This window comes from Haplochromis burtoni, unplaced genomic scaffold (genome assembly GCF_018398535.1).
Source record: "Haplochromis burtoni strain Fernald_Lab_line unplaced genomic scaffold, NCSU_Asbu1 Contig_213, whole genome shotgun sequence".
Classification (NCBI taxonomy): domain Eukaryota; kingdom Metazoa; phylum Chordata; class Actinopteri; order Cichliformes; family Cichlidae; genus Haplochromis; species Haplochromis burtoni.
In genome coordinates, this window is record NW_024582574.1 from 49,914 (window position 1) to 73,610 (window position 23,697).

The window sequence follows — 23,697 nt, forward strand, 5'->3', positions numbered from 1 at the left end:
TTACGTTTACAATTTGTCAGAAAAACATTCACTTAACTCAGTTATAACCCTGTCAATGCCAACTATTACTAGAGTAGTAATGAACGAAAGCAACACAGCAGCTTAATTTTTTTTGATTTGCCGTTTTCTATAAACAGGCAGCTATAAAAGCAACACCAACCAAGGTGAAAAGGGGTAAGCGTGTTCGATGACCTCTGGCATTTCCGGATCGGCCAAACCCAAACTCTGCGACTGGCTGAATTTGTACAACACTCACCCGTCTACGATAGAAAGGCAAACCCTGAGCAATGATGTTGATGCTGAATATCTTGAGTACTTTCTGAGGAGGTAGTGATTCCGTGGCGATGTCTTTAGAATCAGCCGGGTTGAGTGCCTGGCTCTCTGGCGGGACGTGTAGAGTCTTGTCTTTGTTACAGGAAACATTCGGCATCTTTCTCTGAGCGCCGGATGACGAGAAACGGGGAATAGGGCAATGCCGCAGCATTGCAAGAAACAAGAAACAGAAAAGGAAAGAAAGAGATGTCTAACGGATCATTTCCCACTAAGGGGCTCTGAAAACCGACCAACTTGCAAGTAGATACTTTTTCTTACACCACTGCTGGATCTCCCTCGGATCTCTCGAACATTGTGCAGCAGATGTGTTAAAACTGCACTTGTCGAGCTCCTACCTACTCAGAGCTCATGCTGACTGGCACCCTTTAAAATATCTCCGGGGTGTGAGGTCACTGTTGCGCCCAAGCCAGGCAGAGCAGCTGCTGTCGGGGCCTGAAAAGAGGATGGACCCAGCAGCCTCTCCCCCCTCAGACAGGCACCGTGGAATCTGCTCTCATGACCCCTCTGTGGTGGAATGTGTACCAAGAGTCGTCTGTTGCAGCACGTGTATCCAGGGAACTTCCTCATTGTAGTCATTCTGAGCCCCTCCTGGTCCTCCTACCTCTGTGGCCTACATCATCATTTAGCCCATTTAACTTGAACACACAAAAATTGTCAGCATACGACAAAAAAACAACAACATGTCTTTATTGGAATCAGATGTCAACATGCCTTTGGAAGGAAGGATTTGTTTTACACCAACCTTCTCTGGTTCATCCCTGAACCGCGATGTTAGGGAATGTCAGTAACTTTGTCAGCAAAGAGGCTGAGGATATTTCGGGAGGCGACACAGCTGTCCAACGTCAGTATCCGTGACACATGCATTTAAACAAGAATTCACTTAATCAGTGAGGGATGCACTTTGAAGTCTAGTGCATGTGTTTTCACATGAAGCTATGAAAGAAGCAGCAGCAGGATGCGATGGTTTTTAATTAAACCGTGCACCACACGAACACAGTGTCAGAGATGTAAAGGAATAGTGATGTGAAGGTCCAAATGGCAGAACGAGAGAAGGGGCAGAAAAAATGGATATGTACATTCTCTACGTACGCTTTTATGCCAACTTACAAAAAAGAAAATTAATATGCAGCAGAAAAAACCTTTCATAATTGGCAGCGAATACAAATGAATCTCCAGTTCGAGTGAGTGGCAAAACACAACTATCCCTCTGTGCATTTAAATGCCCGAGCACATGGTAACAAAAGACCTACAGGGCTTAACCTCCCTTCTATTCTCACATCCACTATTGTTTGAGGAGGATTACAGGGCCTGAGCATCCGACAGTACGCCGAGGACCCCGACACACCACTCTGACAGTCAGCCGCTGGACGCCATTGAGTGTTGTAGGCAGACCAACACCCATGGCTTTTAACAGTATGTTTAGCACAGTTGGAACAAGCAACTGAACCTGCTGGACTAACAATGGCGACCACATTCAATAGATTCAAGGTATCGTTAATAAATAAAATAAATAAATAAAAAACAAAAAAAAAAAAAAAACGCTATTTTTTTTCCTATAGGTCAACTGATCACAACTAGGAACCCCAGGAATAAGACCGACCACCACCCTCCAGTTGGTGCATCATCCTCCAGCCTGTCACTCACTCCCTAAACACTTGAGGCAAGAAATGGTGCCTGTTGTCAACCAAAAACCATGGTCATCCAACACAAACTTGCATTTCTAGGTGGCGTCAGCTCTGGAGCTACAGCCAAATAGATGTTGGAGAAGGTCTGGACATCAAGAAAAACAAAGCAAGCACTCTATAAAGCTGTGGTGCTTCCTATACACCTCTGACAGTGAGATCTGGGCAAGCCTAGAGGACTGAGGTCTTCCACTAACAATCACTCAGGCTGATCATGATCATCAGATGATTGCAACAAGTTTCCAATCAAGAGGTCCTGTCCAGAGGATGTATCATCACAGTGGAAACAGGAAATTGTCTAAGCTCTTCGGAACAACTGGTTTTCAGCGAAAAGTATAATGGCTAACAAGGCAGATGAATGACAACCTCCAACACGTCAACAACTGAAAGTACCAGTAGACTGCAAATGGAGACAAATCCCAATAAAATCTGTCTCTTCAGTTATGCAGGTTGCAGCCCGTGCAGAGAAACAAAGACTTGTTTTTTTATGTTGTCCTCAAAAGTCAAAGAGAGACTAGGTGAATACTCAAATTGAGGAAATGTGATGTAAAATAAACAACAAAATAAAAATGTAAAAAAACAACAACAACAAAAAAAAAATCTGCTATACTCCAAAACAACTAATGTTGCCTGTTAAAAGCTCAGTCAATTGTTTGTTGGCACAAGGCATCCAAGTTCAGCTTGGTGTGCCAAGACACGGGCGCACCAATCCTCTGAGACAAGAGATACAGAGTGTCGCCTTACACATATGCACAAAATAAAATTGTCTGATGACTATTGACTACTCTGAAAAGATGGATGCCCCATTTTTCAACTTATCTGAAATGATGAACGGGACCATTTAGTTTTCCCATAGAGAAAATAACCACTACTATTAGTCCACATCCAATGTGTCCTAACCAGTGAGGCACCAGTGAGCGGCCGCTTTTTTCTGATATGGTTCAGGCCTTGTGTAGGTTACTTGAGCTTTCAGACTAATCTTAGGTCAACAAGCTATGTGAAAGACACGCTATTCCAGTCTGCTACAACATGATCACCCCAAAGTAAGTTGTTAAACTGCAAGTCATGCAGGTGTTGTTTTTTGCTTGTTCTTCTTTCATTATAGAACAATTTCACATAATCCAAAAACCCTGAACACTATCAGTAAATATCAATTTGCTTTGTCCACGACCAAGAAACCTAAAGATTATGCTTCCAGTGAAAAATGCATTTTAAGTTCCCACAGTTTGCTATGGGGTGGAAAGTGGCCTGGGGTTATGCACCATCATAAAAGGGCAAAAAATGCATCCCACAAGCTTAAAAATAATCAAGAGTTAGCCAAACAGGAACAATTAAAAGAAACCTCATACCATTCTAATAGATACCGACAATATGTCATGGCCTATTACAAACATTTATCTCTCCTTTTTTCTTTTTTTAAATTACTTTGCCTCACTGTTACTAAGGGGTCAGAGGGGTTGCAATCCCTGAAAAGACTACTGGAGGCCAGAGGCCAAGAATGTTTGGCTTGGAGTAACTCAACATCATTACACGGGTCACTCCCAGCTTTTCAAAGTGACTGATGTGACGGGATAAAAACGTGGGTTGTGTGTGAGGGGCAAAGAGTGGGAGCGCCAGGTCATTATTTTCTTTATTTTCAACTGCTCCTGGAAAAGGAGCCAAGCAATGACATGGTCCGAGGAACCCCTTCAGATTCATGAGTAGTACTCATTGGTCCGGCTATTAAACTGGTTCGGGCAGAGCATAAATTCTGCTTAAATGCTGCCAAACTACCTTCATAGCCCATCACAGCAGTTTTGGAGAACTTGAGGTGATTGTGAAAAGTAAATCTCTCCAGACTCAGATGAAATATAGATGAAATATATTTATACTGTGTGATAATGACAGAATACCCATCAGCCTTAAATTAGTTAAACGATAATAATATCAAGGTATTCCAAAACTATAATATATAATGAAATGGATAAAGGCAGCACTCTGCTATTATCTTTAAACACCTCCATGGTACATATAAATGATTAAAGTGAAAGTTTCTGGAGGGGGGGACTACATCACTCTTTCTGCTCCTCTGCATCGGCAATCTGAGCTGAGCCGCCGAAAGCCAACCACCACCTGGATTGTGTATGAACATGACCCCTCACATCACTGCCTCCCTCTGGTGTGAAGGTCTGGGACAAATATGCTGCACTGAAAAAGCTACATCTAAAATCTTTTGTGATACAACGCACTGCTTACATGATCTTCAACTAAGAACTGGGTTTTGTAGGTGCTTGTTTCAACCCTGCAGTACACTAGTACACTAAACTATACATCATCTGATATTTGCTATGCTGTTTGTACTGCACTGAGTAAGCCACTTCATATTCTGTTTTTCCTTTCTTGATTTTTGATTATTTTATTTTGTCGTTTATTAAAAATTTCCATTACTAGTGATTTTAATATCAGATATTCATTGTTTTTTATTTTATTGAGCTACACAGCAATATATATATTTAAGTTAAGCCGGTTACTTAATATTTGTTTTGTTACTTGAACTTTCAGGAATACCCTTGACTTTGGGATAAACCGTATAAACACCCCTCAATAAGAGAGGGGTGAATAAAAATGAAAGTTAAATTCTCTTATTGAGCTGCAAGAATGAAACTGTTAGTTAATGGGAAGCAACTGAGAGTTTTATATTGCTGAAACAGTGACTTGCTGTGGTAGGTTTGGGTATGTTCAAATAGGGGCTCAAGAAAGCCCAGGTTAAAAAACAAAAACAAAACAGAAGTCCAGCTCGCAAAAAGACCTGCATGAAGAAAATGAGAATACATAACCTGGAAGTTATATGCAGAGTAACCCCAAAACAAGAATCAGCTGAAGGTGGCTGTAATGAATGCCAGGAATGCTTCAGAAAGGTGCAACGTGAGAATTGGTTAATTATCAGAGCAGGAGTTAACTACCTTAATTAGCCAAACTAAACTATTTTTGAAATAGAGTTATCTGTGTTATTTGTGTAGACACACACACACACACACGCGCGCGCGCACACACAAAAAGAACAATTCAGTAGGCCAGTGGAGGTGTATTAGTTTATAATGAGGGCCTCTGTGAAAGTAAATCGTCATCAATATATATCGGTAATGACTCAAACTAGTTGCTTTCATGTGGGAGGCTGAGAACACTGGTCCTTTGTGGCTCATTCCTGCCTGTGTGATAAGGCCAGTGTGTGGGAGATGCCACCTACATCTGCCTTCTCTTTGGAAATATATTTAATTGGTGGCAGCGAATAGGTGTGTGTGTGTGTGTGTGTGTGTGTGTGTGTGTGTGTGTGTGTGTGTGTGTGTGTTGTGTGTGTGTGTGTGTGAGATAAATTGTTCCAAGTTTGCTAAGAAGTTATTAGTCATTCCATCTAAAACAATATAAAAACTTTGCTTGTGTACAGAGCCGACTGCAGTTTAATGCACATTATGAATTTAAGCATTCGTCATCGTGCTATTCATAAATACAGATTTAAATACGTTCTTATGGAAACGGGGATACCGTGAGAAATATTTCGACCTGACTGGAGTCAATGCCACCAAAGTCATGAGCAGACGCAGCTCCTAACATGTCCTTTTGTAATTACTCACAAAGATAAAGAAAATCCAATTATGGGGTTTCTGAAAGAGTTTGCTCGACTTTGATTCATCTCTGTATCATCCATTGTAGCTGAGATATTATTCCTTTTTTTTCTTCTGATAGCTTCTCAGATTTTCAAACAAGTTCCCCACCCACCTTTATCCTCAGATGTAAATTTATGCAGATTTCATCCAACTTATTACCCAGACAGCTGGACTGTGGTCGGGATAACGTACAGTAGTTTCTTCCCCCCCCCCCTTTTTTTTTTTTTAAGTTAAGGCAAAATTATTTAACGGACCTGCACATAACGGCACTGACAGTTTATTTCCATCTTCTTTGAATCCAAATAATTCAATACTTTATTCTATCACAGTGGAGGTCGGTACCCTCTCCCCTTATCGCACCTTCCTGTTTTGCCTTATTGTGGCTCTGCAGATCCACTTGCCACCAAAGGTCTCTGATGAGTCATGATGAGACATCTAATCCTGTAAGATCACATAATGCCTTATTCATGAGTCATATATTAAAATTAATTCTAAGACGGACAGGCAGCAGTGTACTGTAGTGAGAACAAAATGGGTATATTATGTTCCTGCTTATTTAAAAACTGTTTAAAAGTGTAATTAAGATGCAATTTAACTGGATTTTGCTTTCAGATTTTGGCGATGCGCCTTCCCATTTGAATTGTATTCTTAAAATACCGTAAAACATTTAATGTTTGTTTTTGTGATGCTGATTTGCATCAAAGGGTTTCAAATTCAAGACTTACAGTAGTAGATATAATAGATCCTTCTGCAGAGAAAGGAAACAGTAAAACAAACCATTTTTATTTGTACCTTGACCTTTTACCTGTTAAAAACTATTGTAATAAACCTGTAGTGCCAAATTAAAATATCCTTAAACATTTATTTTTATAAACCGCCTTCCCATCGACTAATTTATATGAGACATTGTACTGAGATGCACCTGCTACAGCCAAGCGGGATCATGTTACCCCAACACCATATATTCATTTAAGTTATTTAATACATGAACATATGTTCTGCATGCCCTTTTAGTTCACATACCTTTGAACAGGAAGGAGTGTGTTTAAAATGTAAATCTGAGTTACGTTTTCAGTTGAATCCAGACCATCTTTGCTCTTTAGACCTTCAGCAATCTTAATGCGCAGCCAGTATCTAGATTCATAAGGCTCTTGATGTATTTAGAAGGTCAACTGATGAGCATGACCCGAAGTCTCACCTTGTTCGCACAAGATCACAAGATGGGAGTGTTGAGTAAGAGGAGAGGGTGAAGATTCTCATTTGGGCGACTTGAGCCTACGGCACCTGGAACCTGGGAACACAATCTGTGCACACAGGACATGCCGGGACATGCAGAGTGCGGAATATTTTTCAACTTTAGAATTTTACAGAGCTGCTTGAACTTTCATACATCTATATATATTATAGATTTTTAAGTTTGCAAACTTTAGCAACATGACCCAACCACACACGTGCTGATCTTCCACTGTTGACACACATGTATCATCAGAACTGCACATTTTCTATCCGAACTACAGGAACAAACCATGCTGTCATGTAATATCAGGTTCTCAAGCTCTAATCAAGCACATTAACTCTGGTTCTCCAACGTGGTAAAATATTTCTAAGCTTTAAATGAACGAACATCACAGATTGCAAATATATATTCTCCTATAGTTCGTAAATAGTCCAAATTAACAGATTTATATTTCAAGTGAAATATTTGTCTCCATGGAGTCTTTAAAACCAACCTGAATTATTTTAAGAATGAATGACTCAGTAAATAGACACGGACGGGCTGCTGGTCACTTTAAATAAGAGAATAAATTCAAATATAGCTCAAGCAGCAATGAGGGGGCCGAGTAGTGCATCAGCACAAAGTCGCCATGGTAACTTGATGTGATCAACTTCAAAAAGCGTGGGTGTGAAGAATGAGACGGAAGGAAACATTTTTGCTCGTAGGTGCACCTGCAGCTCTCGAATTTTTGGAGACTAACTCAGAAAGGGGTGAAGCAGTGAGGCAGTTTATGTGAGATAGTATCACTTTGTGTTTGCTGGCTCTACAGCAGAGAGATGGAGAAATGAACACCTAAAAAGCATCTGGTAGATTTGGTCTTTATATCCTAACTTTGGTGACTATTAGGGTAACGTGTAAATTAGCTGCAGTACCCATAGAGATCAAAAGTTCAAGTCAAGATCCAATGCCTTTTGTCTACTGACTACTCAACTGCTATCCATCCTCTTTCTCAGCTCATCATCATATTTAAAGGTTTACAGCTTACCCACATGGCTCAAAATTGTGCTCATGTTTACAACTAATGCCAATCACCAGTTAACTTAGTATGCATGTAAGTGGACTGCAGGACCCCCCCGCCTTTCCATGCGCAATCTCTACACAAAAAGACCAGGGTTTGAAAACATGGACCTCCTTCCTGTATGGAACTGTAACTGTAACTTCGGTTGTTGCTGTGCTTTTTTTGGAAGTCGAATTTCCCAGAGGAACCCACCCGAGGGATTAATAAAGTTCTATCGTATCGTATCGGAAACAGTGGACCACACCAGACGCATAAATTCTGTCTGAATTTTTAATGTGGTTTCTACTCACCTAATCTTAATGCAGTTGTACATAGCAGCTGTGCAATTTCTTAGGCATTTATTTTTCTTCTTTGCTAAACTTTGCTCCATTTTACAGCTGCATATAAACGTAACCTAATATAAATACAGTGCCATCGTAGCTCAAACCGCGCTGCAGTACTGACTACATAAATGATAAGTACCATTTTTTCAGCTTTCTGAAATTATTACTCTGACTCCTCAGATGTGGTCCTAACTCTGCACCTCTGACATCCTGAATTATGCTCTAGAACAGCTGTGACACAGCTTCAGCTCCTGGATCAAACCGTGAAACCACCTGCTGCTAACTTCTCATGCTGCTAACTCTCCAGAATCTCAGTCTTCCTATTGTAATTTAGTTGATCATCGCTTTATGTTTGAGTATCATCACAATTGATGGGAGCAGGAAACAGATGGGCTGGGGCTGCGGCTGTAGTGACGCTGCATCAGTCTACTGCCGTAAACAAAGCCAAGTATAAAAGTGAAGCTCTAGATTTACTGGTCGATATACGTCCCTATCCTCACCTATGGTCCCGACTTCTTTTGTCAGTGTCTAAAAGAACGAGGTCGATACAAGTGGAGGAGGAAATGAGCTTTCTCTAAAGCAGGGGTGGGGAAGTCCAGGCCTCAAGGACCAGTGTCCTGCATGTTTTAGATATCACCCTGGGTCAACACACCTGAATTAAATGATTAGTTCATAGGAGCTAGGACCTTCAAGGAGCTTATTTAGCCATTTAAATCAGCTGTGTTGGATCAAAGACGCATCTAAAACCTGCAGGACACCGGCCCTTGAGGCCTGTAAGTCCCCCAGCCCTGCTCTAAAGGGTTGCTGCCTTCTCACTCAAGAGACAGGGTGAGGAGCTCAGCCATCCGGGCATAGAGTAGTACTGCTGCTACTGCACAATGAAAGAAAGCAAGAATGGCTCCTGGGTAAGGTGTTTAGGGCATATCCCACTGCAGACCCAGGATATGCTGGAGAGATTACATCTCTGGGAATGCCTCTGTGTTCCCCTGGATAAGCTGGAGGAGGTAGGAGGTCTGGGCATCCTTGCTTAGCCTGTTGCCTGCCCCTGCGACCCATGCCCTGGAAAGCAAAAAAAATTTTCTGCAGAATCGCAACCCGGGCAATGAGCATTTACATTAGACAACAAGTTCACATATTTTCACAATGTGCTCAGTGCGAAACAAAGGTGAATGGACTGGTAGGAATAGTCTTAAAGCACCGGAACCAGTTCTATCCCTGTATCACAGTCGCTCTGCTTTCAAACCTAAGCTAATGTGGTTATTTTTACAACCCAGCTCCTTTCTTTGTGTTCTGCATTTACATCTTTGTTCCTCCTACCCACCTTTGTTATTTTACCACATATATCATGACGTGTTTCTATTTTACTCCTCTGATCACATCAGTTTTTTAATATTGTATCCACAGAGTTCTGAAATTAAGTTTTCAAGGTTTTTTTGAGGGTGGGGGGGTTGCTCCTCGGGTATCAAATAAAACTCAATTCAGCTCAGTAACAATACATGTGTGACTGTGATGAATGACTTACACAAGCTTCTTCTTCTGAGCTTCACCTTCTCACTTGAACTAATGATAAATGTCAAAGCAGTCCTCCTGCACCACCTCCTAATTCCAAGCATACAGCATCCACAGCTGAAATAAATGTGTTCATCAACATCAAAGCCAGCTGGCCCACTACACTGACTGAGACCCTGAAAAACATATCTGACAGCTGTGTCAGATAGTGAGAGGCACAGGGGGAGCAAATTCAGGCTAATGGCTATATTTAAGATAATATAAGCAAGGACAAAATCAGCATCAAAGCCTCTCACACTAAACCTCACACTACACAGACTCTCTGGTATGACACACAGGAAACAATGCCACATGCTCTTCAACATCTATACTAAAACTTCTTGAAAGTATTGCTCAAAGAGATTTTAGAGAGCAAAACAGCAAAGACTGCAGAGCTATTGAAAAATCCATAACTTCAGTCACTGCTGAGATGAGAACTTTCCTCTTAAGTCCTCCACATTGCTCCAAGAGTATATTAAAAAAGGAAGGAATAATCTGACAAAATAGTATCAAACGTTGGACAGCCAATGGAAATTATAAGTCAAAGTTAAAACAAACATAAGGGAGATTTGTGGTAGAAGTTTAATTTCCGGGGTGGGGGGATATGTATTTTCATGACCCCGTGATATTAAAGTTAAATTAGATAATGCCTAAAATAAGTGGCCAATGAAGTCTCAGGATGTCTGCCAAAACGGGACTAAGAACTAGACAAATATTGGATTAAGATGCTCAAAATTTAAATATACACAACAAATATGTGCAAAGTGAAAATATGTTGTTAGTATCTGCCATGTACAGAGACTGTTAAACAATGACATTTGGATGGAGACCTAAACACTTACTAAGCCTTTGGTACTAAAAGTTGTCAGCCACAGATTTACTACTTTGCTCGTTCCATCCAAATTGCTAAACAAAAATATGATTGTCACGCTGAGCCTCTCGAAAACTTCCCAACCAGCTCGATTTCTGGCTTTTAAATATAGGTGCTGTGAAGGCCACACTGAAAGACTCATCACTGAAACAAGACACCAGCGTTACTGTTGAAGCACTGGTGCATCAGAGCCTTTTGAATTAGTTTTAGAACATCAAGCGCTGCCTCGCTTCCAGCTACAATCATTACACATCATGTCAGACATCAATCAGTGAGGCATGAAGGTGCTTTTACCAGCTCCTAAAACAGCGCCTGGATATTGCACATATGAATGAAATACTGTCTCCGGGAGCAGGCTGTGGGCGTGTGTAGTACGCGGTTATTATTTTACTGCAAAAGCCAGTACAAAATGTTCCTGGAGTAGAGCTAAAGCAGAGAAAGGAAATGGTGCTTTCTTTTAATATTTATGCTCAGGATTAACCTGTCATGACAAAATTAGTATGCATGTGCGACACAGGGGAGAAAAAAAATACCATGAAAAGTCTCAGTAAAGTATCAGACTGTATCAAGCAAAGACTAGTACACTAGTAAATACGCATCTCCAGTATGAGCATTTTATCTAAGTCACAACAGAAAGAATCAGCGACTTTGCTCTTTTTAAACAGTTCTTCTCCACATATTTCAGGAGAGTCTTCGCATCAGTTTCCTCAAGTCGCAACAAGCTTCACAAGCATTAGCAGCCACCTTTACATTGATTGTAATCATGCAGTTCAAGGCAGGACTTGTCACTCAAACTTGCAAGCGCGGAGTAGCCGTTATGAGCTGTTGTGACGAGCATGTCGCCACATGATCTCGCTCTAGTGTTCAGTTGATTTGAACACTGAAGATTCACATCATTTCCAAATATATGGTGAGCTCTGCCACCCTCGAAGAAACAACTTCCAACAGGGTGACAATGTTTGAGAGGCACAAAGCCGTATTCTTTGCAGTAACCTTTAATTTGCACCTGCAGGTACTGACGTGTCAGGATTTTCATAAAAGTTCAGCAATTGATATGAGTGAGCAGTCACTATAAGGAAAACTCTCAGCACTCTATCATTACTCTGCCAGCACTGAGTGGCAAGGAGGGTCCACTCTACTGTCGGGGATGGCAAAGTTTATGTCATGAGCCACATACAGCTCCCTGTGACCTTATGCGGGCTGGGCCGGTGAAACTTCCTTATGTTTGTGCGTTTACCTTATGTTTGACACCCCTGGTCTATGCTATAGCAAAAGGTGGGGCTATCTGGTGTACTTATGAGTACGGGGAAAACGTGCCTTCAAGTCTTCCAGACACATCAGACCATGAACAGATTTAAACCCAAATCCCAGCTGTTTTCTCTTCTGAATCAACTCAGTCTTGAGCCAAAACTGCCATTAACAAATGCAATTCCAGCACTTACTTAAAACAATGCTTTTATACTTTTCATCTCAGCCATTCAGGTTCATCTTTATAATTTTTCAACAATGTTTACTTGTCCTTCCAAATATATAATGCAGTTCCAGTATCCAATTATTTCCAAGCAGATGGTTCAGCTCCTGCAATAACAAGCGTTTTCCACAAGAGGGTGCTACCATCTTAAATATGGACCACGTAGGCGCAAGTGAAACACATTCAACAGTTTCACACAGAGATGTATAAATGATATAAACAATAAGTTTTTCTGGAGTTGCAGCGACATCCTTAATGGTGATGCTCACAGCACCGAAAAATATCCCGCACACATTTAAACAGTTTACACTGGAACTACTTTCGTCACTGGAAAGCAGTTCCAGTGTAAACTGTTCAATACAAATAGCTTTGCTTACCTTTTTGTTGGAAGAGCTTTGGCGTGTACATCCCGAGTCCTCATTATTATTAGGGGCAGACACACTGTTCCTGAGAGAGAGAGAGCCTTCCTCCTCTTCCTCCTCCCTCCCGCTCTCCGCTGAATGTTCAAAGTCATCACTGTCTTGGTCCATCTCTTCCTCATCCTCCTCTTCCTCCTCCTCACCCTCTTCCCGCTCCTCCTCTTCCCTCCCCTGCTCCTCCCCTCCCTCTGTCCTCTCCTCTGTCTCCTCCTCCTCCTCTTGGTGGGTGCTGCTATTGTTGTTCTCCTCCTCTTCCTCTTCCTCCTCTTCAGCAGCAAGCGGCTGCCCTCGCAGTCGTCGCTGCTCTGCCCCCCACATCCATCGGGCTCCTTTGTCACCTCCGTTCACGCCGTTTGGCAGGCCCTCTTCGTCTTCCTCCCCTTCCCCGTCCTCCCGAGGGCCGTCGCTGGCTCCGGACTCGCTCGGCGCCCATGGTTGTTCTCGCTCGCCATCAACCTGCGACGCCTCGGGCTGTGAAGAGCCAGAAAAACAAAATACAGTATCAGTGAGGAATGATCTCGTGAGAAACTCAATCTGTTGCATGTGATCTTGCACAGAGACTCTTGCCTGCTCACCAAACTGAATCTAACGCAAACTTCGATGTTTAGGTTACATAACTTAAGTCTTCTTACGCAAGTTCATATTTCCACAGACATTTTCTCTAATCAACTTTGAAATCACAAATTTCTTAAATGTCAGTTTGCCTCACCCTCTGCGGCAGCTGCTCTTCCTCCTCAACCACCCTGTTCATGTGTTCATCCTCATCGCCCTCCTCTGCCGCCTGCTGGGGTGCCCGAGCCGTGGAGGAGGCGTTACCTCGCACTGCCGGGCCCCCAGGCCCCCGACTCCGCCCGCCGCTGCTGCTGCTGCCCCCCGACAGCAGTTCCTGGTTCATTTCCAAAAGCCAGCTTGCTACCTCCTGGACCTTCGCTAGGCTGTCTGAGGAGGAGAAGGGTTTGACATTCTGCAAAGACAGACACAAAAAATATATGTGAGCATTAACCCAGATGAGAAACTGATAAACATTTAGTGATCGTTTTCTACGGTCTTCAGACAGTCAGGCAAAATGCTCATCAGGAGGGAACATGTCTGTGTTATACACGTTCCTTTGTTTTCTCTGAATTAAAATAACTGTTATTAGACATTCGCTCGTTGAGATGCACTGATGCTGCTCAGCAGCAGACAAGGAAAAATGTGGGAGTGATTGTACTTGGCTTCAGATCACACAGCAGTGGATGCTCAAATGCAGATGGATGGGCAGAACAGCCTTGAGTGCTACTAGTGTTCTTACTTCCAACAAAGCCAATGTGAACAAGAAAAGAAAATCCAATCCACTGAGCACAAAAGCCACACCGCATTAATGTTCCTGAAGTCTTTAAAAAACACTCTTCGGTCTACAGAAAAGACAGTTGTGTGTTCCTACAAAGAATTTACTGGGATGTGTCAACATAAACAAGTTGCATTGCTTTCCTTTGAAATATCTGAAAATATATATGGAACTGAAGGACAGTCAGAGTTTTGTCACCACCTCACTCTTCGAGTGACAGAGGCAGCAATACACAAAGCTGAGTGCAGATCAATACTATGTGCAAAATATACATCACCCTACAGTAGTTGTATTCATTTAAGTGCAGTGTGTTTATTCTTATTTGTAAATAAAATTAAAGTCAGGCTGTTTGAAATTTGAAAATATAGGACACCATCAATGCAAGGAAAAGTTTGACCAAGAACTGCACGGTTTTCTCAGACTGAGCTGGGTTCAAAGCAACATGAGTAAGAAATCACTGAACAAATAAAGCAGTATGTGTAAATTCATAAAGCTCAGCAGCTGTTACAGGTACAGGAAAAGACATATTACCAGTGACAAACTCCTCAATTGACTGTTTACAAAATCTCGCTTTGAAAAGCATTACTGAGTCACTGAACTATTATCTATGAATACTGGTGTGTCGGTGATGACGAGGAACGTTGGATGAGGTCAGCTTTTACAGACTGTGTTCAAAAAGAACAACATACAAAACAGAAAAAAGAAAAAAAAATGCAACTTTAAGCTTGACAGGAACAGATCAAGACGTCTGAAGACCATCAGCACCACTTTCTTTGAGCAAATGAAATAAAAATGCATTTGTTTGGATCGTACAGGGTAAACCTGGCCAGAAATACTATTGCGCTTGATGCCTAGAAGTGGGACAAACCATCAGCATTACAATATGTCATAATGCTTTCTGCTATGATGGGACTATTGACAGGCTGGCTCCATGTATTGATGATTTTATTAAAACATGCAAGGACTTAATGCATTTCCCTGCTAGTCTGACCTACCAGAGTCACTACCTCATGATACTTCTTGATTGATCCCATCAAATGAAAGATGATAAAGTGACTAAAGTTATTAAAGATGACGTAAGGAAGAAATGCACAGTGGGGAAATTGAACGTTCATGTTAAAACTGAACAATTATAGGACACTGACAAACTGACAGCACCATGAAATTATCACATTCATCATATCTGTATTTTTATACCTTTTTACAGCCATCATCATCTTATCACAGTGTTTCAACTTTTTCCTGTCGTGTCTACACTTTTACTGATCATCCTTCTATGTACTTTCTTCTATTGAGGGCTTGCGGTTCATCTTTGTTTATCTTAGACAACCATTCACCCTCACATTCAAACCCATGTCCAATTTAAAAAAAAAAAAAAAAAAACAAACAAATAATCTAACCCCACTAACTGCATGTCTTTAGACTGTGGGAGTACCTGATCTGAAACCACCCACGTGCACACAGAGAGAAGGCATGTGTGCCGTACAGAAAGGTCCCAGGCAGATAGATAGTGGATTCACACCCACTGCACTGCCCTTTTTACTTGATTAACCATTTCAAAAAATAAAAATGGGGAAAAAAGTCAGTTCAACAACATCACCAAACCTGGTTGTTCATTTTTTTTTATTTTTTTTTTATAGAAAATATTATTTAAGTTAGTTTCACTTTGTATTTGGTTATCCTTACCAAATACAAAAGTGGCTACTTGCCCTGCCAGTGGGGACTGTTGTGCAGTTTATCTAATACTGCTGAATCATTGCATGAAGAACCATCGCAGGCATCGCATCCATTTGTTTACATCTGGTAATGACTGTGAGAAATAGAGTATAAGTGCAATGTGCATGTTGTGGTAAAAGTGGTGTATGCTACCAGCCAAGGCTTCCCCTTTAAAATGACGTCCTTCTGGGACCTTGTTCTCTCCGCCTGTTGCAAGAGTCTGAGAACCATGAAGCTGCTGTGAAGCACATGCCAGTGACCCTGATCGAATTCCAGGAAGATGTGTAGACAGGTCCAAGATGACAGGGCAGTTTAAATTTAAGACAAGATCTGCTTTTTGGCAATATTATACTGACAAAGTCATTAAATAAAAGTTCTGCTATGCGAGTCATTTAAAGGATGACTGATTAAAACAGTTAAAGCAATCGCACATGGCCCTGTGGTAGCCAGTCCCGAAGCTATCCCACCTCTTACCCAGTGACAGCGGTGACAGTCTCCAAATCCTGAACTGGATAAGAGGTTAGGAGGATGTGTAGATAGATAATATACAATTAGGACAATTACTGGAAACAATGACTGTGTATTGTGAATGAATAACTTGGTAAACTTGGTAAATGAACAATGAAGAACAGAAAAGCAAGTGCAAAAAAAGGCTCTTGAGATAAACCATTAGTCACTCCGAGCTTTCAAAATTAAACAAAAACAAGATGCAGTAATGGGTGAAATGAGCTTTTAGCGCTTAAACCGAGGTGACAAACCTTCTGCATGGGCCACCAAATGAACACCCACAGCAGAGCCAAATTAAAATTAGATTGTGGATCATGATTACACTCCAAAAGATTAACAACCTTTTGACCAGATTCACCCTACATCATTTCAAAACTTTCAAAACAATGACTGCCTTTTTATTTTGATAAGAACTCTACATTCAAGTATTCAAGGTAAACTAACCCAACAAACACATTTTACTGTGACCAAGTGTGTGGTAAGAAAGGATTATACAAGTAAAGGTAAGTGGGACGTGCGACTTGTGGATTTGCCTCATGCAAGTGGTAGTAGGTTGAGTATGTAGCATGCAAATCAGCCTCCATCTTTAGACCTTAGTATCAGTGACACATGTGCAGCTCTGAGACAAACTGCAAGTTTATTCTTGCAAACATACAAACTGTGCATGCATTAAAAGGTGGGCGTGAACAAGAAAGCAAAAACAAAGGCAAGTACAAGGTACTCGCAAGTGTATCATGAAACAGTTAAAATATCATAGCTAAACCAAGCTACTTGCCTGCTACCAATACAGTAGAGCTACAGATACGATGCACAACCACAGAGGGAAAACAGGTCAGTTACAAGCTGTGCAGCAGTTTGCTGTCTGACATATGAGGTCCTCTGTTCCCTACTGACACTACACAGTCTAAAGGGAAGTTTTTATTTTGTTAAATGGCACATAAGCTTTGTTAATGTAGCTTAAACCGTCCTTCTATATGCCCACGAGGCCTCTAGCTAATCTTAAGTGTGACAAATTAAGAATCAGTGATGCATACTGCACTTCCAAATCTTCTCGATGCACAAAACGAGTGATGAGAAGTATTTTGGGGACGCTCACATGCTTTATCTGCTTCAGTTCATACCAACTGCTTTGACCTTGAGGAAAAAGTCACTGGTCCCTTTGTAAGGCTCGTCTTCCTCTTTGCTGCATAGTCCCAACGCTGTGGTGGGAAGCATTAGACCTATCTCAGATTGCACAGCCCACCCCACACACACACACCCCATGGGACTGCCAGTTCATTTCTGTGAGCTCAGAAGAGGAAGGCTATGAATAGCTGAAGTTGTTCCTGCCTTTTACCGGAATGGCCAAGATTCAGCAATTAGTGTCCAACTTGAAATTGGTAATGTAGGTGACAAAGGCTGACAGGAAGACGAGGGAGGGAAATAAAGATGAGATGTGGTAAATATATGTTTTGTTTTTAACCCGGAAGTTTCAGTTCTTGTTCAAAAGCTTAAATATAGGTAGAAGACATGATCAGACCTGCAGCTTGTACAGTTAAAGTCGGTGAAGTGGTGTTTCAATGCAGGTAACAAAGCAGAGAAAGCAGTAACACTTGTAGTGAGCAAAGACTTGCCAAATGGCCTTTCGTATTCACACACAAGTTTCATTCATCAGTTGCTATTCTTAGTCCAGCAAAAGCTGTGAAGTGGACAAAAATAGCTCTGGAAAACTAGTGAGGGCAGGTGTGAATTTGTGGCTCCTGATAGAAAGCCTCTGAGAGCAAATGCACAGAATTGTATCAAGTAGGGCTGGGCCATATCATACCGTTCACGGTAATACCGGTATAATGAAACGGGTGAACCAGAATTGGTTTGTAAAAATGCTGCAACTTCAGTGGTGTGGAACTGGTTTAGCTTTCGTCCGTCACATACACAACAAAGCACTATTTTTGGTAGTGCATGCTAGCGGGCTGTTGTTATTACCGTGTTTTTTTGGAAAATACGGCACACTTAAAATCAAGCCTTTGATTTTTTCTGAAAATCGACAGTGTCCCTTATAATCCCGTGTGCCTTATGTATGAATTCTGGTTGTGTTTACTGACCTCGAAACGATTTTATGTACACGGTGCTCGAAAATCTGTCAAATGTTTGAGTACGACTTTGCTAAGCTACGAACCCGCACCGCTTGATGGATTGTCGGAGCATTACGGCTATCGTAGGCAGGAGCCTCGCGGAGTGATACGTACTGTTCTTCAACATAATATTACCGTATTGTTTTTAAGTTTTGTGGCTATTATACATGGTTATTCTGAGGATATGTTGTCCAGTTTCCACTAGAAATGCCTTTTGGTTAAACTGTCAGCAAGGAATTTGCATTTTCGCTGTAAATTTTTTATATAACTTTAATGCACATAATAAACAGCTGCTTGTTTAAATGAAAATACATTGATGGGGGTTTTTTTGCACTAAGTTGTGGAGTTGTAAAGTATTTTGTCTAGTGTCAATTATATCGTCAGTTATATCGTTATCGCAAATTTTCAAATGTATATCGTAATAAATATTTTTGGTCATATCGCCCTGCTCTAGTATCAAGATTGTTATGGGATTATGATCACCAAAAAAAAAAAACAAAAACAAAAACAAAAAACACACTTTGTTTAGAGACAGATGAACAGCTTTGTTCATGATTTAAAAGCCACCTAACAAGCCCCAAACTTTCCTAGAATGAAACATCATTTGGTGCATCAGTCCTGTGACGTTTCAGACCAAAGAGAAAATTAAAGATAATCTTAGGAGTCCCTCTTTCACACGACTCCTTTGAGCTTTAGCCGCAATGATGCAGTTCTATGAGATGCTATGGACCATTTTAGCATCATTTAGTTCACAGTTTGTCCTCCAGCTTTCAAACTTCACTAATCTGACACAGCAGCTAGTTTGTGCAACAACAAAAAAAAGAGAGGGAGGGAGGGAGAGCAAAGATAAGCACACCACTGGCAGATGAACATTTTCCATCCCTCTCTTAATCTGTTAAGACCCAAAAGACAGGTAAGAAGTCAGTATTGTCTGCTGTGTTATTTTGCTACGACTGGAAGTGAACTGTCTGATTACAAATAATATGTAGGAAAACAACAACGTTATCTGATGCCCTCAAGTGGAAGAATATCCTGTCTGTATTTACTGCTATTGCCATCTATAGTGTGGTGTGCCACTTAAGACCGCATCTATTTAATTGGGCCCTAAAGCACGTTACTTTAGGGACTGATATTCTTGCATCATTTCCTATTTCAGCCTTACAGATATAAATTACTGTAAATCGTGATGCATTTAAGAAACTTATAGAAGAAAGTTTTAAGGGCCATTTCCTGAGCTAAGATAAATGCTCCGACTGAGACTTTGTAGTCCGACAGACCTTTTGGCCTCATTTTATTTATCTTGTTCCATATTCATGTGAGACTGAGAAACAGTATCGCATTAAAAGTTAAACAAGCAAAGAAACAAATAGGTTTCAGTGTGGTTAGTAAAGGTCCACAAGTATACAGTGAGATATTAAAAAGGAAGTCAAAAAACAAAATAAAACAATTCCATGTAGACTTATGAAAATAGGCACTTTACTATTGCCAACCGTGTGTTTCTATTTGTTGTATGACATTATAGGCAATCTCAAGAGTGATGAAATGTACTTGGACATAAACAAGATGTATAAAACATCTAAAACTTATTAGTCCAATTTGTTTGAAAAGATGATTATTCCATTTCATGTACACATTTCATAATTTCTCTGACTGCAGTGCAAATAAAGTAAATTACTAAATTTAATTTCAATCCTACTTTTATGGAAAATGATTCATCCATTTGTTATAAGGCTTACAATGTGTGCTCAGCAGTTTGCAGTTCCTTTAAAGGAAAATGTTTATTTGATCACCTGCCGGAGGTTTCTTCCTGTTAAAAGGGAGTTTTTCCTTCCCACTGTTGCCAAAGTGCTTGCTCATAAGGGGTCATATGATTGTTGGGTTTTTCTCTGTATCTATGAAGCGCCTTGAGGCGACTTATGTTGTGATTTGGCGCTATATAAATAAAATTGAATTGAATTGAATTTATAACTTTGGTCACTTTCAAAGAAATTGAGGGTCTAATTTTTATGGTAGTTTCATTTTAATGGAGATAGAATAGAAACAAATTTTTAATAAAAATCCAGAAATGAAAAAAAAGTTTAAAATTTGATTTGCATTTCATTGAGTAAATTAAATATTTGATCTCCAAGCAAATCATGACTCAGTACTTGGAGAAACCCTTGTTGGCAATCACAGCTGTAAGATGTTTCTTGTAGTTGGTCACCAGGTTTGCACACCTCGCAGGATGTATTCTGGTCCACTCCTCTTTCCAGAAACTCAATCTTTCAGGTTTCTTGGCTGCCACTTAACTCAAACCTTCACCTCCATCCACAAATTTTCTACAGGACTGAGGTCAGGAGACTGGCACGACCACTCCATGGTCTTAATGTGCTTCTTTAGACACACCTTTGTTGACTTTCTGGTATGTTTTGGGTCATTGTCATGCTGGACATCTGTCCACCGACTAATCTCCAGTGAGTCGATGCAGTAAAATCACCCTGTACCCTTAGCAGACAAACAGCCCTGAAGCAAAATGGTTCTACCTCTGTGCTTAACTGTGGGGATGGTGCGTTTTCCTTCCTCCAAACACAGGAGGTCAAGTTACAAGTAGGACTAGGCAATATGACCAGGCAATATGACCCAAACTTCATATCTCGATATTCTTTAGCTGGATGGCGATATACATCTCGATATTTCTTTAAAGCCATAAAGTAAGAACAAAAAGAGTTCTTAGTCAAAGCTGTGTCCCAAATGGTAAATGGCCTGTATTTATATAGCGCTTTACTAGTCCCTAAGGACCCCAAAGCGCTTTACATATCCAGTCATCCACCCATTCACGCACACATTCACACACTGAATCTCACATAGGCACTTTTATTAAGATACAGTGTAGATATACAAGAAAAAAAAAAAACTTACTCAGAAATAAATGATCAGCATTTATTAAATAATGATCCATAAATAAAATAAAAATGTTGTTTTTGTGCATAACAAAAAGCTCACAAATGTGCAGTCAAAATGTAAACTAAAAGACGCTGAGCATAATAACAAAGACTCTGTTCCCAACTTCTACTGCGTGACTGGCAGCCTTGAGTTTGAAATCGTCTTTGTAACCATGTCTCTTAACAGGTGCCATTTGTGGTCCTCATACACACACAATACGGTAATATTACGATGAAGCAGAGTACGTCTTACTCCGCGAGGCTCCTCGGTAGCCGTAATGCTCCAACAATCCTTTAAGCAGTGCAGCTCCGTAGCTTACCAAAGTCGTACCAAAACATTTTTTGAAAGTGCTGAGCGCTGTGTACCACATAAAATCGGTTCGTGGTCAGTAAGCACAACCAGAATTCATACATAAGGCACACTGTTTTTAAGAAAATGAAAGGATTTTAGGCGTCAACGCGTTAGCGCGGTTAGCTTGTTAACGCGCTGACGCCGTCCAGCCCTACGCACGGGGTGATCCGCGGTAACTCGTTAACAGATTTGCCCCGTTAATGCAGTTATGGCGTTAACGTCACGGTGACAACACTAAAATAGTAATCTCCAATTGTTTTCTTTTTACCGACCAGCTCCTCTTTGATAGCTGCCGTGTCCATCTTGTCGTTGCCTACAGGTGAAGTGATGGGGGAGGGGGAGTTGTGTTCAGTGAAGGAGAGAGGCGAGGCAGAGTAACGCAGCGTAGAGACAAAAGTGGACGAAAGAGAGGCAAACTTGCAGCTCCACCAGTATAGTTATAACGTAACGTAGACTATATTGATATAAACGGTATTGTCACATCTCATATCTCGTATAAAAATATATCAATATATTTAAAAACTCGATATATCGCCCAGTCCTAGTTACAAGACTTCACTCCATTACATAGGCATAATCCCAATGGCGTTCTTGGTGACTGCGGGCCCAACTGCCTTCAGATCATTAACAATCCTGTGCAGCTTTGGGCCAATCCACCACCACTCTCATAATAATCCTCATCCCCTGAGGTAAGATCTTGCTTGGAACTTCAGACCAAAGGTGATTGATTATCATTTTATATTTTTCCTAGTACCAAATAATCGAACCAGCAGTTGTCACCTTCTCACCAAGCTTCTTGCTGATGGTCTTGTAACACATTAAAGCCTTGTGCAGGTCTACAATCTTGCCCCTGACATCCTTTGACAGCCCTTTTTGTCTCACCCATGGTGGTGGAGAGGTTGGAATAGAAGAAACTGATTGTTGACAGGTGTGTTTCATACACATAAATTGATTGTAATTTGTGTGCCACATGAGCATGGACATCCCTGGTCTCAATCTGTGGGAGCCCAAATTGTGTTTAGGCTGTAGTGAATGTTGCTCAATAACATGCAAATCATTCAAATTAAAACCATTTAATTTTTTTTGTTTGTTTTAATGGGATTTGATCTGTATAGACATCCAGGCAGTCACTGAGTACAGCTACTGGTTGGGGAAGGGTTAGGGATTTTTATTCTGTATGCTGTTCCAAGTTGACACCACATAGATGAAGCTTCAGCTGTGGTACACACAGACATTACTTGAGTCTCAGTGCACAAACTCAACATTTAGACTCAACAGCAAAGGCATGCCATCTTCTCTTGGATGGATTTGGACCATTCTCTAGCTCCTGTGACGGGGTGGACAGGTATGCATTAACTCTGTCAGTGTAGCCAGCCAACACTCCTGCCCCACCACACAGCCTGCATCTAAACTCGTTTCCTCCGGCTATAGAAATAAACCAAGAACACACTGAAACCTTGTGTTTGAGCTACACTATAACAGCCGAGTGTTGTGTGTTAAAACAGCTACAGCATTCAAATGACTGCCGAATCAAACTAAAAACCCCAAAGCAGACTGAGCTGCAGTCCAGTCCCAGTCCCAATATGTGGGTGCCAGAAGTAGGAAATTTGAAATTGGCTGTAAATGTATTTTCTCAATAATTTCTAGGGTAGTCCCGGGCCAATATGCAATGCAAGTTCAATAAATGCATGTTAATTGTTCATCACGACTCATTAGGCCTGAATGCCCTTTGGGCAGTCTTTATTTAAAAAATAAAATAAAATAAATTTAAAAAATAAAAAGTAAAAAGAAAAGGTGTAGGTCTTAAATCATCTTGTCCAGTGTTAAAGAAACATACATTAAATTTCAAAAATACAGTTCATGGTCTTTAAAACTAAATCCTTAGCAGGTATTTAAACTACAAATAGCAGGGTAAGCCTCAAAATGCTACTTAAGCTGTAGAAAAGTATTTTGTTACGCAGTCATTACAAATGTAATGCGTTGAATTTTCAATAACAATGACATAATTCATGTTAACTTGCACAGAGTATATCTGTGTTTGATAAAGGTTTTGAAAACTAAAAAACAGTGAATTATTTCTTGGGGGGGGAATCATTTCAACGCCAGTGGATTTATCTACGAGACAAACCATGTTGGGAATAAGGAAACAAAATTAGAAGACTGAGCTCAACTTCAGAT

General features: G+C 40.8%; 1 long non-coding RNA gene across 5 annotated transcripts in view; it reads right to left on the bottom strand.

Annotated features, from left to right (window-relative positions):
• The window catches only part of LOC106633499, a 91,064-nt gene that overhangs the window by 30,190 nt on the left and 37,177 nt on the right, over window positions 1-23,697 (bottom strand). For 4 of the 5 annotated variants that reach the window (XR_006055101.1, XR_006055102.1, XR_006055103.1 and 1 more), the window contains 2 exons: window positions 13,295-13,549; window positions 252-13,056 (listed from right to left, as the gene is read on the bottom strand). This is a non-coding gene — a long non-coding RNA (cilia- and flagella-associated protein 251). Of the gene's footprint in view, window positions 1-251; window positions 13,057-13,294; window positions 13,550-23,697 lie in introns of those variants that run through there. The other variant, XR_006055104.1, reaches the window with a different exon arrangement.